We start from the raw sequence: 12,963 nt of genomic DNA on the forward strand, positions 1-12,963 counted from the left end.
AAGATACACAGGGTAAATGATCTGAGCAAAGTGGACATCATGGAAGTGAGGCAACATGTTAGAAGTGGCTTTGAAACAAGCAGTTTGCAGTTGCTGAACGTCCCTCCTGCCCAGCTCCTCGTATCCCAGTACTGCCCTTCTAGAAAGGGTTCAGTGTTGGACAATACCATAACCAAACACACGACAGAACAGCCTGGCCTTTTTCAGCATATACAGACTTGCAATTGATATTACAGTGGTTTTTATGGCACCTAATAAGCTGTTTAAGCAGTCCGGATTTAGCTTGATACTTCATCCCACATTACAGGAAGAAATGTCTAGTGTGCATTGGAGAGATGATCTACCACAGACTGAGCAGGGAAGCTGCTGTCCCACCACACTGGTGACAGGCAGGTTCCCTGACAATCACAGCTCTTTCTAAAAAAAGTACAGAGGAAGCAAACATGAACACAACCACCAGTTTGTGTGGTGGCAAACAGAAATGAGCACAAAGATAATTCACAATTAATTCTGTATCTTGCTAGAGAAATTAAAAGGATATTTGAGATAGAGAAGAGCCACTATGTATAGTTCCTTGCATGATTCTTATACAGTGGCAAACAATCATTAGTTTACCAGTAAAGTAAATGGATGAATCTCCATTAAACTAACTAGATGAAAGCTAGAGACTAAATTGAAAACTAGGTACCTATTACTGCTGAAAATATTTTCCAAAATAGACAGTAGGGTGGTTTTAATTTGGTTGGTTTGGGTTTTTTGCTATGTTTGGGGTTTTTTTCCTTTGGTTAGTTGGTTTTTTGAGCTTTTTTGAACTTTTTTCTTTTTTTATTTATTTATTTCACCTTGAAAAGTTCACCATCACTATAAAGTCAAAGCCAGGCCCTGGTCTCAGGTCTGAGACACCCAGAGGACAGCAGAAAGACCTTTTATCACTACTTAAGAACTTGCAAAAAAGCTAGCAACCAGCTGGCTGTGCTCTCACACTAACTGGTAGCAGTTGCTTACAAACAGGATGCACCAGATTCTGAAATGCCACTGACCAAAGGTGTCTCCAGTCCCCACAGTGACAGACATCACACCCCACACACACATCTCTGGGAGCATCCAGGACATCCCTGTCCTACTCTTTGTTAAGCTTGATTAAAACTTGTTGGAAAACTGAGTAAATCCATATTTGTACTAAAGCCAAGCTGCCTTAAAGAAGGAGCTCCTCTCATGGCCAGCAGCTGGGCAGTGGCAGCCCTGCCTGCAGGAAGGTCAGGCAGTGCCATCTCCTGCTCTCTGCAGCCACCTCTGGCACCACCTGGCCTCTCCAGCAGAGGACAGGGGGGTATTTACACATCTCATAAAGAAAACACCAAGTACAACAGACTACCAAGAACCACATTTCTCTCCATTTTCTGCCTCTAAAGAATAAAATACCTCATTTTAGCAAACTGCAGGGTGGTAGTGCTCTCAATTCTAATGGGAGGACAGAGACCTGAAATGCCAAACAGTCACGTTCTTAGCTACAGAAACTGCTTTGCTCTGTCAGCTATAGAGTCAAAGTAGTTCTGTTACCTGAAAATAAGAGAAATTATTCATTTTACAAGACTCCTGCTTTGTTGTTCTGTCTAGAAACGAAGAGGTCAAAGTAAAAAGGAAAAGGTGTGTAGAACCACTATTAAATTCATGACAATTAAACAGCTTTCATTAATTCTTGTGGCTTTTCAGCTGTAATCACTGCTAATTAATAATAAGCTGTTAAAACTATTAAATGTAATTACCTTGTTCTAAGCTTATGTTTTCTTACAAAACAATAAAAACACTGTAATCTCAGTTTAGTAATGTAGTCCAGTTATATCTTTTGAAATTCTGATCTCAGAAATATGAGTTCAAATTTCATGCTGATTTTTTTTCAGCTTCAAATGGCATAAAGTGCATCCAACATACTTCCATGCCCAATAATAACTGATTTCCTTTGATCCTAGATATTGATGAAATTACTTATAACATAGTTTGTGGGCTTAAATAACCAAGAATAAAAGCCATTAACAATACTCTTGCACTGGCCAACAGGAGCACTCAGCTTAGGCTTGCATCCTGGCCGTGTTTTTGTCAGAATGTCAAGTCAAAGATATGGCTCTTATTAGAAACTGCAAAATTTTTTTGCTATTTAAAACCTCTATTATTTATTAAAAGCAAGAATGATACACACTCTGAAAACTTCATCTCAGAAACAGCTAGGCCAAGTCCTTTGGATAATAAGGAAACTGAGAAGTACCTCTGTTTCAACTGATCTCAGACAAATTTGTTCAAAACCAACCTCTATCAGACAAGACAGATGTTTTAGACTTCATGAAGATTTCTTCCTGTTGTTTTAGTCACATGAGAGCACACAGAGCAATCATACTGCCTTAGTGAGAAAATCAGAGACTCTTTGCAACTGGATCTACTATCAGACTTCTTAGTTGCTATTCCCTCAGCTTGTAAAATTAAAGATGTACATAATGCACACATACATTATTATTTCCATACATGCATGAAAATAATCAACAAAGTTTGAGCTGAATGCAGAAGTGGTGATGTATCTATCCATGCCTTTGGCTGAAACTACAGGATAAATTATACCACATAATGGAATTTTCCTACATTTCTGCCTCAAAAGTGCAGATCCTTGGGAAAAGCTACCAGACTTCAACACCAAATCAACTTTTTCATAACCAAATTAAATGCTTCTGTGCAAATTTTTAAAATGAAGGTAATTTTGTATTACTGCATTCCTCAGTGATGCTCATGACTAAGCAACAAAACACATAATGCAAAATTCATGTGCCTAGTCCTAAACTTGAGAAAGAATACAGTTAATGTGACCGTGCTTCTGCAGGAGCCTCCATCACTATACTCCTTAGCATACATATTCCCTGTCACTACACTTGTTTACATAACAAAGTACCCAGGAAAAAACTGAATCTTGAGCAAAAAAACACTTGGCTCTACAAACTGGAAAAAAAAGCCCCAGAGCTCCATAGAAACTGCTGAGGACCATCTTGGTCATCATCTTTTTCATAACCACTTTCTGCTTCAGAACTAGCACTGCTGAGGAGCCTACCTGGGTAGCCAAATCTGAATGTGACTGTTCCCACTGAGAAACTGCACAAAATGAACACACACCTCACAGTGTAACCATTTCCTCCCTTATATTTACAGTTACTCCAACATCACTGTCAGTACTCCATGACACACAGCAGTGGTATCTGTCATGAGAGACTTTCTTCTGCTTCTTGGAAAGTTTTCCAAGCAAACTGCTGGGGACTTAGCAGCACTCAAGATCTTTACACCAAAACCCTGCTGCTAAGCATTGGGATTTTTACACTGCATAACTACAGTCAGTGGGGATCACAGGGAAATTTCAGCCCAAGTACGGCAGGCATGGTCAGAACAGCTCACCAGAGAGGTGTTTATGTGAGGGAGAGTGGTTTGAACTGCAGAGTCCAAGTGAAAGCCTGGACTTTGACTATGCATCAGAGCCATTTAAATGCCTCTTCCCACTCCTGCTTCAGAGATTGAAAGGCTTAACAGGACTCTAAGGTGCTAAAAGTTATGACACCAACACAAGGACAAGTTCTTTAGCTGTGTCTTGCTGAGCTTTCTGCTGCCACAGCTGTGCTCCCACTGACTTGTCCCTTTGCTAATTTCTGGCATGGCTGCCTCCATCCACAGCACTGCAGAGGAAGATCTTCATCCCTACTCTCTCTACAGCAATCTCAACAAAATACCATTTCTGCTGCAGTGTCCCCACTGTGACTCTAGTTATACCATGTATTAGCTGAATCCCAAGTGATCCCCCCTCGCCTGGACAACTTTCTGTCCCATCTTAGCACAAAAGAGCTATTCAAGACACATCCTTCTCATGGCTACAGTTCACAGCATGTTCAGAACACAACACAAATTGATAGAAAGATATTGAATTGCTTTAAACCACCAGAAAAAAAAGTTTCTAATTAATAGCACAAGAGATAACTATAAATTTTCCCTTTCTTTTTGTATTCTCACTGGCAAAATCCATATTACTAAATATTTATGGAAGTCTTGCCCAGAAACTCCATCAGAAACTAATCCTATATGTGTTCAGTTCTGCAAAGAGTGTTTTGAAGACACGGTGTGAAACTCTGAACTCAGTGAACTCTGTGGTCAAGTTCCTAACTTTTTTCTGAAACTCCCACATAAGCTTTTAAAAAAAAATAAAAATCAGAGATCCAAAAAGGGGCATCCTCCACCCATTCCTAGATTTTCAAAGAAGCCTATAAAGTACACACATTTGGTACTTCTCAACAACATACTACTTGATTCAAAGTCTTGCGTGTCTCAGGCAGCTCTGTGACCAGTTTGATCAAACAATACCAAAAGAAAATTAAACCAGAATCATTAAATGGACTTGGGCATTTTTAGGTCACCTAGTCCATTTAAAAAGCAGCGGCTATTGCTTTGCCCATATTATTTTAAAACCATATTAAGAGACAGCATATTACCCAAGCAGACAGCACCACAACAGTTCAGGAAAATAAGTCAATGTGGTCCAACACATTCCTCACTCCCAGTGAAGGGCTCATTTGATCACAAAGCTGTTGCACAGCCAACATTTTCATTGTGCAATCAATAGCTAGGCCAGACCTTCTGGGCATGTGTGTCAGCAATGGCTCTCTCAGCAAGGCTCAACTTCAGCAGCTGTTTGTCAGAGGAAGCTCCTCTTCAGACTGGTGTCTGGCCTCCTTTGGCACACACTCCTCCAAATAATACATGACTAACTTGTGAGGAATACAAGGATTTGGTCATAGCTGAAAATGACAGACTTAAGCTATTCTGAAAATCTTAGAACAAAACCTACAGATTCCTCTTTAAAGCATCCAGGTCCAAGGGGGCTGCGAAGCCCAGTGCTTGTGTCCTATTTGCTGGAATGCATGTGCCCTCCATGGGTGCAGTGCCCACCAAAGCTGTGCTGGCACTGCTGAGCCAGACCCTGCTGGGCACTGCTGCCTGCACACTCTGCACAGTCCCTTCCAGGGCTCCAGCAGCAGCAAGGTTAAGGCGGCTGCAGAGGCTCCTGTCCCCAGAGATCAGTTTCATGGAAGGCCGAGTATCACCACAGAAACCAAGTACAAAAACAGTCTACGGGCTCCTGCCCCGCTACTCTGCTAAAGCAATTTGTACTACGTGAAAGGCAAGGACACAAATGCTGAAAACTGATCAAAGTAAATGCTGCTGTTAAAGTACCATTTTGTTTTGCTGACTTCAAGGCATCAAATCACAGGCTCTGTGTTTTGCTCTAAAAAGATGAAAGCTAAGTGCCAAGGATTTGTAAGGTTGAATTAACTACTCCAGCATGAAGACCTTCAGATAAATTCATAGCACATTTTCCAAAACAACCATTACAAATCTGTGCTAAAAAGCCAGGACAAAATATGTGGTGTTGTATTGAATTACACTATCTAGGCTTGGACAGCTGTTCTCTAAAAAAGAAGAAAAAAAGAATTTTAACTCTCAGATTACATAAGTACATTTTCTGATTTATAAGTGATGCAGTAAAGACAGATTTATGACATCTTAACTCATTGCCTCACAAAGCAGGCAAAATTTAAAGCTGAAATATAAAACATTACACTTATCTCTGTCCTAAGTACTCTCACTCCTTTTGTTAATACAATATTTATAGAACATAGTTTATTCTGATATTAAAGTCAAAGAAATTAATATGAACAAACTTATTTTTACAGTTCACTTGTGTCTATCAGTATAGGAGATTTGGAATTTCTACTGAAATTCACTAGAAAAAAATAAAATGTTAGTACATTGGCCATAATAGAATTCAGTTAAGGATTAATCCCTTAATCCAACTCAACTGGTGGGATCTGGTACTGCACCACTTTGCAGAAGTGTTTATCAAGTACTTTGGGAAGGATCCTTTTCTTCTCCAAATAAAACTCAAGAAAAAGCATACTCTTTAGACAGGGATTGAGATTCAAAATAAAATACTGGTTTTTCCTCCCCCTCATATTTTTTGCTATGCTCACTGAATATTGTGTTACAGATTTGATACCAAGCCAGCTAGAGTAGATCACAATACCCAGCTTTTGAGAGCCAACAGTTTCTGAGAGAGTTTGCTGATTTTTCCAAGAAACTCAAAATATGTTCACATGGTGTAACTGCTTGAACGTAACTTTGCTCTCAGGGTTACATATCTGCATTCTTAAATCAAATGATTGTATAAGCAGGTTCCTAAAAGCACACAAGATCCTACTGCTTCCTTTCTGGGAAGGTTCTCCAACACAGACTCTTTGTTCAGACAGGGCAAACACCAATTTTTGAAAACTCACCTCAGCAATCAGAAGATCTGCAAAACAGTATCAAAGAAACCACAAACTGCAGGGAAACTGCAATGGCACTACAAGCAAGCACTCATACCCACAGAGAGTTACTTTTTCTCCCACAGAACCCAACCATGTGCCACCTTCCCAGTCCTTGCCAGGGAGACACCGTACCACCTGCTCTCCCAGAGCAGCACTCATGGATGCTGCTGGGGCAGGGACCTGTCCCTGTGGGAGAGAGCAGGGAGGGAGCTGCAATGCATGAGGCACAAGGGAAGGAAACACCTGTTTTTCCTTCCAGGGTGAGGCACAACTGAACCCTTAGGGAATGGATCTGAGTCCCAGGCAGCATCTACCCAGGTAGATGGGGACTGAAGTTTATTTCCGAGGCTCATGTAACACTCTATTTTAAAATCAACCCTTTGCTTATTTCACCCTAAGTACACGATTGCAAACAGATTGGCATTACCTGGACCTTCTCGCCCACACAGTACTAAAGAACAGATTGACTAAACAGCAGTTATAGCTCAGTTTTAAAAACCATGGGAAAGATTCACCTCTGGCATAAATCCACTGAAGCTACTGGCATTAAACCAGAGACTGATGAGGTCCCATACATTACTTCATGAAACACAGAATACTATTGCACAATCTCTTGACTGTTACAATCTACCACCCAGACTGGAAAACGAGGCTCCATAAAAAAGAAGATAAGAAAACAGAATAGTCGATAAGGACTGCCCAACTATGACCTGTGGTCCACTGCACTCTCTTCATTAAGTAGGTGTTTGAAAACTCCTTTTCCCTCCACCCCCGTTTGTCCTACAATAGGGGCTAAAGGTCAGGGTGTGCTGTGCTAGACACAAAGAGCTGAAAAGTCAAGTCCTACAGCACATGAACATGCCAACATCCACTAACAAACTATTCTGAATTATACATGATGTTCCCATTAATAATGATTCAGAGGAAAATCAGAGAATCACAGAACAAGCTGAGTTGGAAGGGACCCTCAATGATTATCGAGTCCAACTCCTGGCCCAGCACAGCGCCATCCCCAAGAGTCACACCATGTGCCTGACAGCACTGTCCAAATGCTTCTTGAACTCTGTCAGACTTAGGGCTGTGACCACTTCCCTGGCGGTTCCAGTGCCCAGTCACTCTCTGAGTGAAGAACCTTTTCCTAATATCCAACCTAAGTCTCCCCTGACACAATTCCAGGCCATTAGCTTGTGTCCTGTCACTGGTCACCATAGAGAAGAGACCAGTGCCTACCCATCTCTTCCCCTCATGAGGAAGTTGTAGAATGTGGTAAGGTCTCCCCTCAGTCTCCTCTTCCCTAGGCTGAATAGACCAACTGACCTCAGCCATTAAAGGACAGCCCCAAAGTTCAACACAAGAACTAAACAAAGTCCCTTCACCTTCAGTAGGGATGAAGCATCATCCTTGAGTTCGGCACCTGTTCCCTGTAGAGCGGCACAGTGTTTTTAATGAAGACCTAAGGCTTCAGAACCAGCTAGAAAACTGACCTGCCCATACACTGACTTCATACTTGTATCCAACAGCTGGATGAGAGAGAGCCCTTTAGAACAAAAGCCTAAGGGCTTGCAGCATAGTCAAAAATTATCTGTAGTTCTGCCTCCAGCATAAGCTCTGGCATGTTTCTTGCCCCAATATTAAATGATCAAGCTGAGGGTCTGTGTAATAGGATGGAATTGCAGCACATTTAGATCTCCTCATGTGGCTTTGTAATTCAGCTGCTCCACACAACGGACTAAAAAAAGCAAATTACAAATAAAATTTAGTACTATAACATTATCAAAGACATCATGTGCCAGATGAGTATGCTGTATGACATTAAACATACTGCTCAGCTCCTGGCAGCAGAGTTGCCTGTGTCTGGTTCATAACTGGTGGTTTCCTGCACCAGTGATACTTGCTCCTCAAAAGTGGAAGAGCAGGCAACCATGTTGGTAAAGTTTTACTGGAAATGCAGTGCCTGTTCAGAAAGCACCACAGCTCACACAGCATAAAAAAATTCTGACACAAGGAGACATTACAAAATAGTTCTTCTAGCTTCATGAAAATGCTGGGCTATTTCTGCCCACAGCTTAGCCACATCATTATTTTCTGACAAAAACATATTAAATTAATTTCTGATGTTCCTAAGTTGTTATTCTAAGCTGGAGCAGCCAAATGCTAATAGTTTATGCAAATAGCTAGGTAATACAAGCTATTCCTGACACAAATGACCTGGTAAATATGCAGGACAGTTATTCAAGTCCTATTTGCAATAGAAAGGGGCATGACTTTCACAATGCAAGAATAATAAGAGTAAAAAAACCTGAAGGTTTAAGGAGGGTATAAGGACAGAACACAAAGGGCAATAACTGTATTATCATAAGTCATACTGAGACAGTTCTGTAACAATCATCTTGAAAGTATAACCCAAAGAGTGTACTGATAAATTTTATGTAGATATCATACACACACTGTCTATGTTAGCTTTGTTTACCTGAATTATACAAATTCCAGCTTCCCCTGTGCATACATATTTCAATTCAATTTTCATTGAATGTGTTCTGCATTACATGCTTTGAGAACCAGAATTCTCTTTCTTCCCAAAAAAGAAGATTTTTCAAAAACTTCTGTCTGCAGCGAAGAAAGCAGTCTCTGCACACACAATTCTGCTCAGCTTTGCCAACCAAATGCAACTTTCACATCACAATCCCCACTGTGGTCACCTGCAGAGCAAGGGCTGCCCACAGTGACCAGCCCCATGCTTTGGTCAATGGAAAACTGATGCCCATCAGAGCAAAGCTGGGACCCCTGTGCCCATTCTGTCTGTGACCTGATCGAGATGCTCAGGCTCCCAAAGATTAAGTGAAACTACTTGTGCCATCTGCCCTTCTGCAGATCAGCCGGGCTTCCCAAAACACAGTGCTTTGCTCAGCTTTGCATAAATCAGTAGATGTCAATATCATTCACATGGCATATAATGAATCCTGAGGGGACAGTCTTCCTTTTCTACATTTTGTGGGAAAATTCCTTGTTGGCTTTAGATCTGTTTAAGGGCAGAGGATCTGTCCCTATACAGCACAACATCTCCCCTACTGTTGCTAGTGGCCTATTCAAAAAATGCAATCATCACACTAAGTTTTACTTAATTATTAAGGTAGAAGACTCATGCAGAAATGAAACAAATTTCCAGGTAATTTTCTAGTCCACATTTATTTGTACATATATTGCAGATATAAGTTTTCCTTCAGTGCATCGCCTGAGCTACAAATTTTGCCTATTCAAAAAATGCAATCATCACACTAAGTTTTACTTAATTATTAAGGTAGAAGACTCATGCAGAAATGAAACAAATTTCCAGGTAATTTTCTAGTCCACATTTATTTGTACATATATTGCAGATATAAGTTTTCCTTCAGTGCATCGCCTGAGCTACAAATTTTAATGTGCTTTACCTTCTCCCACCCCTGCCCTAAACTATTACTAAGTAGCTGTGTAACAGGGTATCCAGTGCCCTGAAGAGAAAAAATGGATGTGGAGGCAGTTAACTATGTCAGAGGATATACAAGTACATACTAAAAAGCAGCTCCTGTCCCAAAGGAAAAGCTTCTTAAACTGAGAGATAAAAGACGTATGATAAATATCTGCCAGGACTGTTTTCCTTAAATGCATTTGGGGCCTCCTAAACTAATTTACACAGGCTATTTCAGGTAAACACAAGTTTCCACTGCCTGTATTTTCAACAAGTTAGATAGATGCTAGCCACCTAGCAGAAACTACAGAGCTGCAGTAATATATCACTAAAGTAGTTTAGTGTTTGCTACTGTACAAGTACTCTGCTTATGTTTCACAGGGAAAATAAAAGACTCTTCTAGAGAAACACAAACTTGAGTGTTATCAAAGTGTTATCAAAGGCAAGATCGACATAAAAACACCCAACCAATTAAAAGATTTGTTGTTGTTCTATCTTGCCACAGCATGGCTTTACTTTTTCAGCTGATACAGAAGCATGGCTGTCAGGCATGGCAACCTCCACACAATTTATGTTGGAAATTTTCCCCTGCACTGGGAGGCTGAAGAAGAATGACTTCATTAATTCCAGCTTTTGGTTCAAACAGACACTCTAGAGAACAACATAAATATGACCACTCATGACAAATGTTGCTCCAATATCTCACACATACACGCATGAGCCCAAGGGTAGACTGGAATCTGACCATGGAGTTTGGGATATAGATGGACTCCTGGAAATGTCATCACTTCCTTAATTATCTTTTCTTGGAGAAAGTAATTACAGACAAAGCAGTAATTTATAAAGAAGACATGTCAGAAGCTTTGAGGAAACTGGAGAGCACGAAAACAAATTACAGTTTATGACCAAAAATCAACACACATCTGCCTGAAAGAAACGTGTGAGCCCATGCGCACAGTGTGCTTATACATCCAAGCCACAGAGAGACAGGAAGAGCCCATCCAGTAAACAGCAGCAGCAGCCTTCTTGCTCTCTACAGCCCTGCAAGAGCACACGAGTACCTGCAGCATCTTGCATCAGTGGAAAACAAGGGTCCAGTTTACAGCTTCCAACACAACATTTAAGCAGCAGTCAGCAAAACCCAAAACTGTGAGCAGCCAGAAAACTCACACTGACGTTTTTCCTTCTGAAGCTGCTAGCGTTCTGTGGTAGGCCCTGGCAGGGCTTCAGCCACCGCTCCACACAGCTCCCTCAACTGAGAACAGGGCTCACTTTCTGCACACAGCAAACAGCCCCATTTCTAAAAACAGAAAATACTGAGGCTTTGCACAGCACTTTCCAAGTCATGAGATGTCACTGCTGCCTCTTTAAGGGCAGGCACGCGTCAAGCCACGCTCCTGCAGGACATAAGGCTCTGTACAAACAGACTCCTCTGGCCAACACAGGACATCCGCTGGCAGTTCTGGTGGGCAGAACACGAAAGGACTGCCAAATCCAGTGACCAGCAAATCCTGAGCTGGCTAAAAACAACATGCAAAGACTGCAGTCCAGACAAACAAGATGAAAAAGCCACATTAAAAAAGGTGGAATTCTATGCAAGCACAGATGCCTCAAAGTGCTAACAAAGAGGGGAAAGAGCATTGTAAAGGTTTTCAAACAACAAGCAAACTCCACTTCTTAAAAATACGGTAATGCCATGTTCATTATGAAGGCAATTAAGACATCAATGTCATTTTAATGTACCAGCTGCATGGGAGTTGCAGCTTTCAGCAGACACGGAGTTATCTGAGACAGACATAGAATAATTACGATTTCTGTGGCACGTACTTCCACTATTTTTAAGGCTTTATAAGGTCTATCATGTACTTTTTCTTCTGATTCAGTCCAGTACTCCAGCTGGGCTCTTGGGCATGGTTGTGCGTAAAGGGAGTAAACAGCAGCCTGTGAAACCATTCTGGTGAGCCAGTGGAGCTACCACAGGCTGTGGGCAAGCTTTGGAAATTACCCAGGATCAAAGATGCATGTGATGAGGAACTCCTGCTTTCCAAGCAACAAATACAGGGTGTTCCTGGAGTACATATGCCACAGTGTCACTCACAGCTTGACTTTGAGACCTCACTGGCACAGAGCACTGCTGGAAGCAGTAATTCATCTGGACTTCCCATTCTCAAACTTCTTATGTGGCACCCTTCCCTCACAAAACACTATGCAAAATAATTACAATAAAAAGCAGTAGTCAACCTCAAATTTGACAGAGAGGCTTGCAGGTGGCCAAACTCCTTTTCCATTGTTATTCTGTATACCCAGGATGACTGATTATGTTGCCTCTGCACAACTTCATGAACCACACATCATCAAGAAACAAGAAGTAATGGGTGAAGCGATCAAATTGACCTTGATGGGCTCAGTATAACAGGAGAGCTGGCCAGCTGAAGAGGCAGAAGGTTCAAAACCCCTGAACATGCATTGAAACATGCAGGTCTGCTGCTACAGCTAGAGATCCACTACTGCTGCCAAGCTAAGGCGGTCAGAAAGTCAAGAGGCAAGAAAAGAAAAACACCATTGCTAAGTTCAGAATTTGTCTGTACCTTGGCAGAGGCACAGTGCTTTGTTTTATCTCTCAAAGCTTCTTTTTCTAAAGCAGCAACTACTTGTCTTCAAAGTAAAGGCCTTTGACCTACCAGAAATACTAGATATACCCACGTGCAGTGCTGTATACCTATTCAAACAAATGAATAGGTAACAAAATCCTCACTAACTCCAGCTGTCAAGTAACAAACCTTGAATTCCCTTCCTGCCTGCTGTCAGCACATGACCTCCACGCTCCCTCTGACCATGACCCTGGTTCTGCAGGTCAGCATGTTTTAAATATGCCCAGAAAGTGGCCCCTTTATCTGAGCTGAATCTCAAGGCTGTTCCTGGATCTCTGGATGCCTGAGCACGAAACAAAACATTTTTCCCTTACATAGCCTTGGGTATAGCTGTTGCAGTATTAAACTTCTGAAAACAGTTAGAACAAACATACTGGGAAATACAGTAAATATGCAGCATAATAGGCAACATGAACTAGGTTTTCACCACCTTCATCACCCAGATCTTCAAAATCGTAAAAAAAACAAAACCACTGTGACA

At 41.4% G+C, this 12,963-nt stretch overlaps 1 protein-coding gene across 1 annotated transcript in view; it reads right to left on the reverse strand.

Moving 5' to 3' along the window:
* The window catches only part of TGFBR3 (transforming growth factor beta receptor 3), a 96,682-nt gene that overhangs the window by 48,762 nt on the left and 34,957 nt on the right, over positions 1-12,963 (reverse strand). The gene's annotated exons all lie outside the window — the stretch shown is intronic.

Source organism: Geospiza fortis, unplaced genomic scaffold (genome assembly GCF_000277835.1).
Source record: "Geospiza fortis unplaced genomic scaffold, GeoFor_1.0 scaffold403, whole genome shotgun sequence".
In the NCBI taxonomy this organism is placed as follows: Eukaryota; Metazoa; Chordata; class Aves; order Passeriformes; family Thraupidae; genus Geospiza; species Geospiza fortis.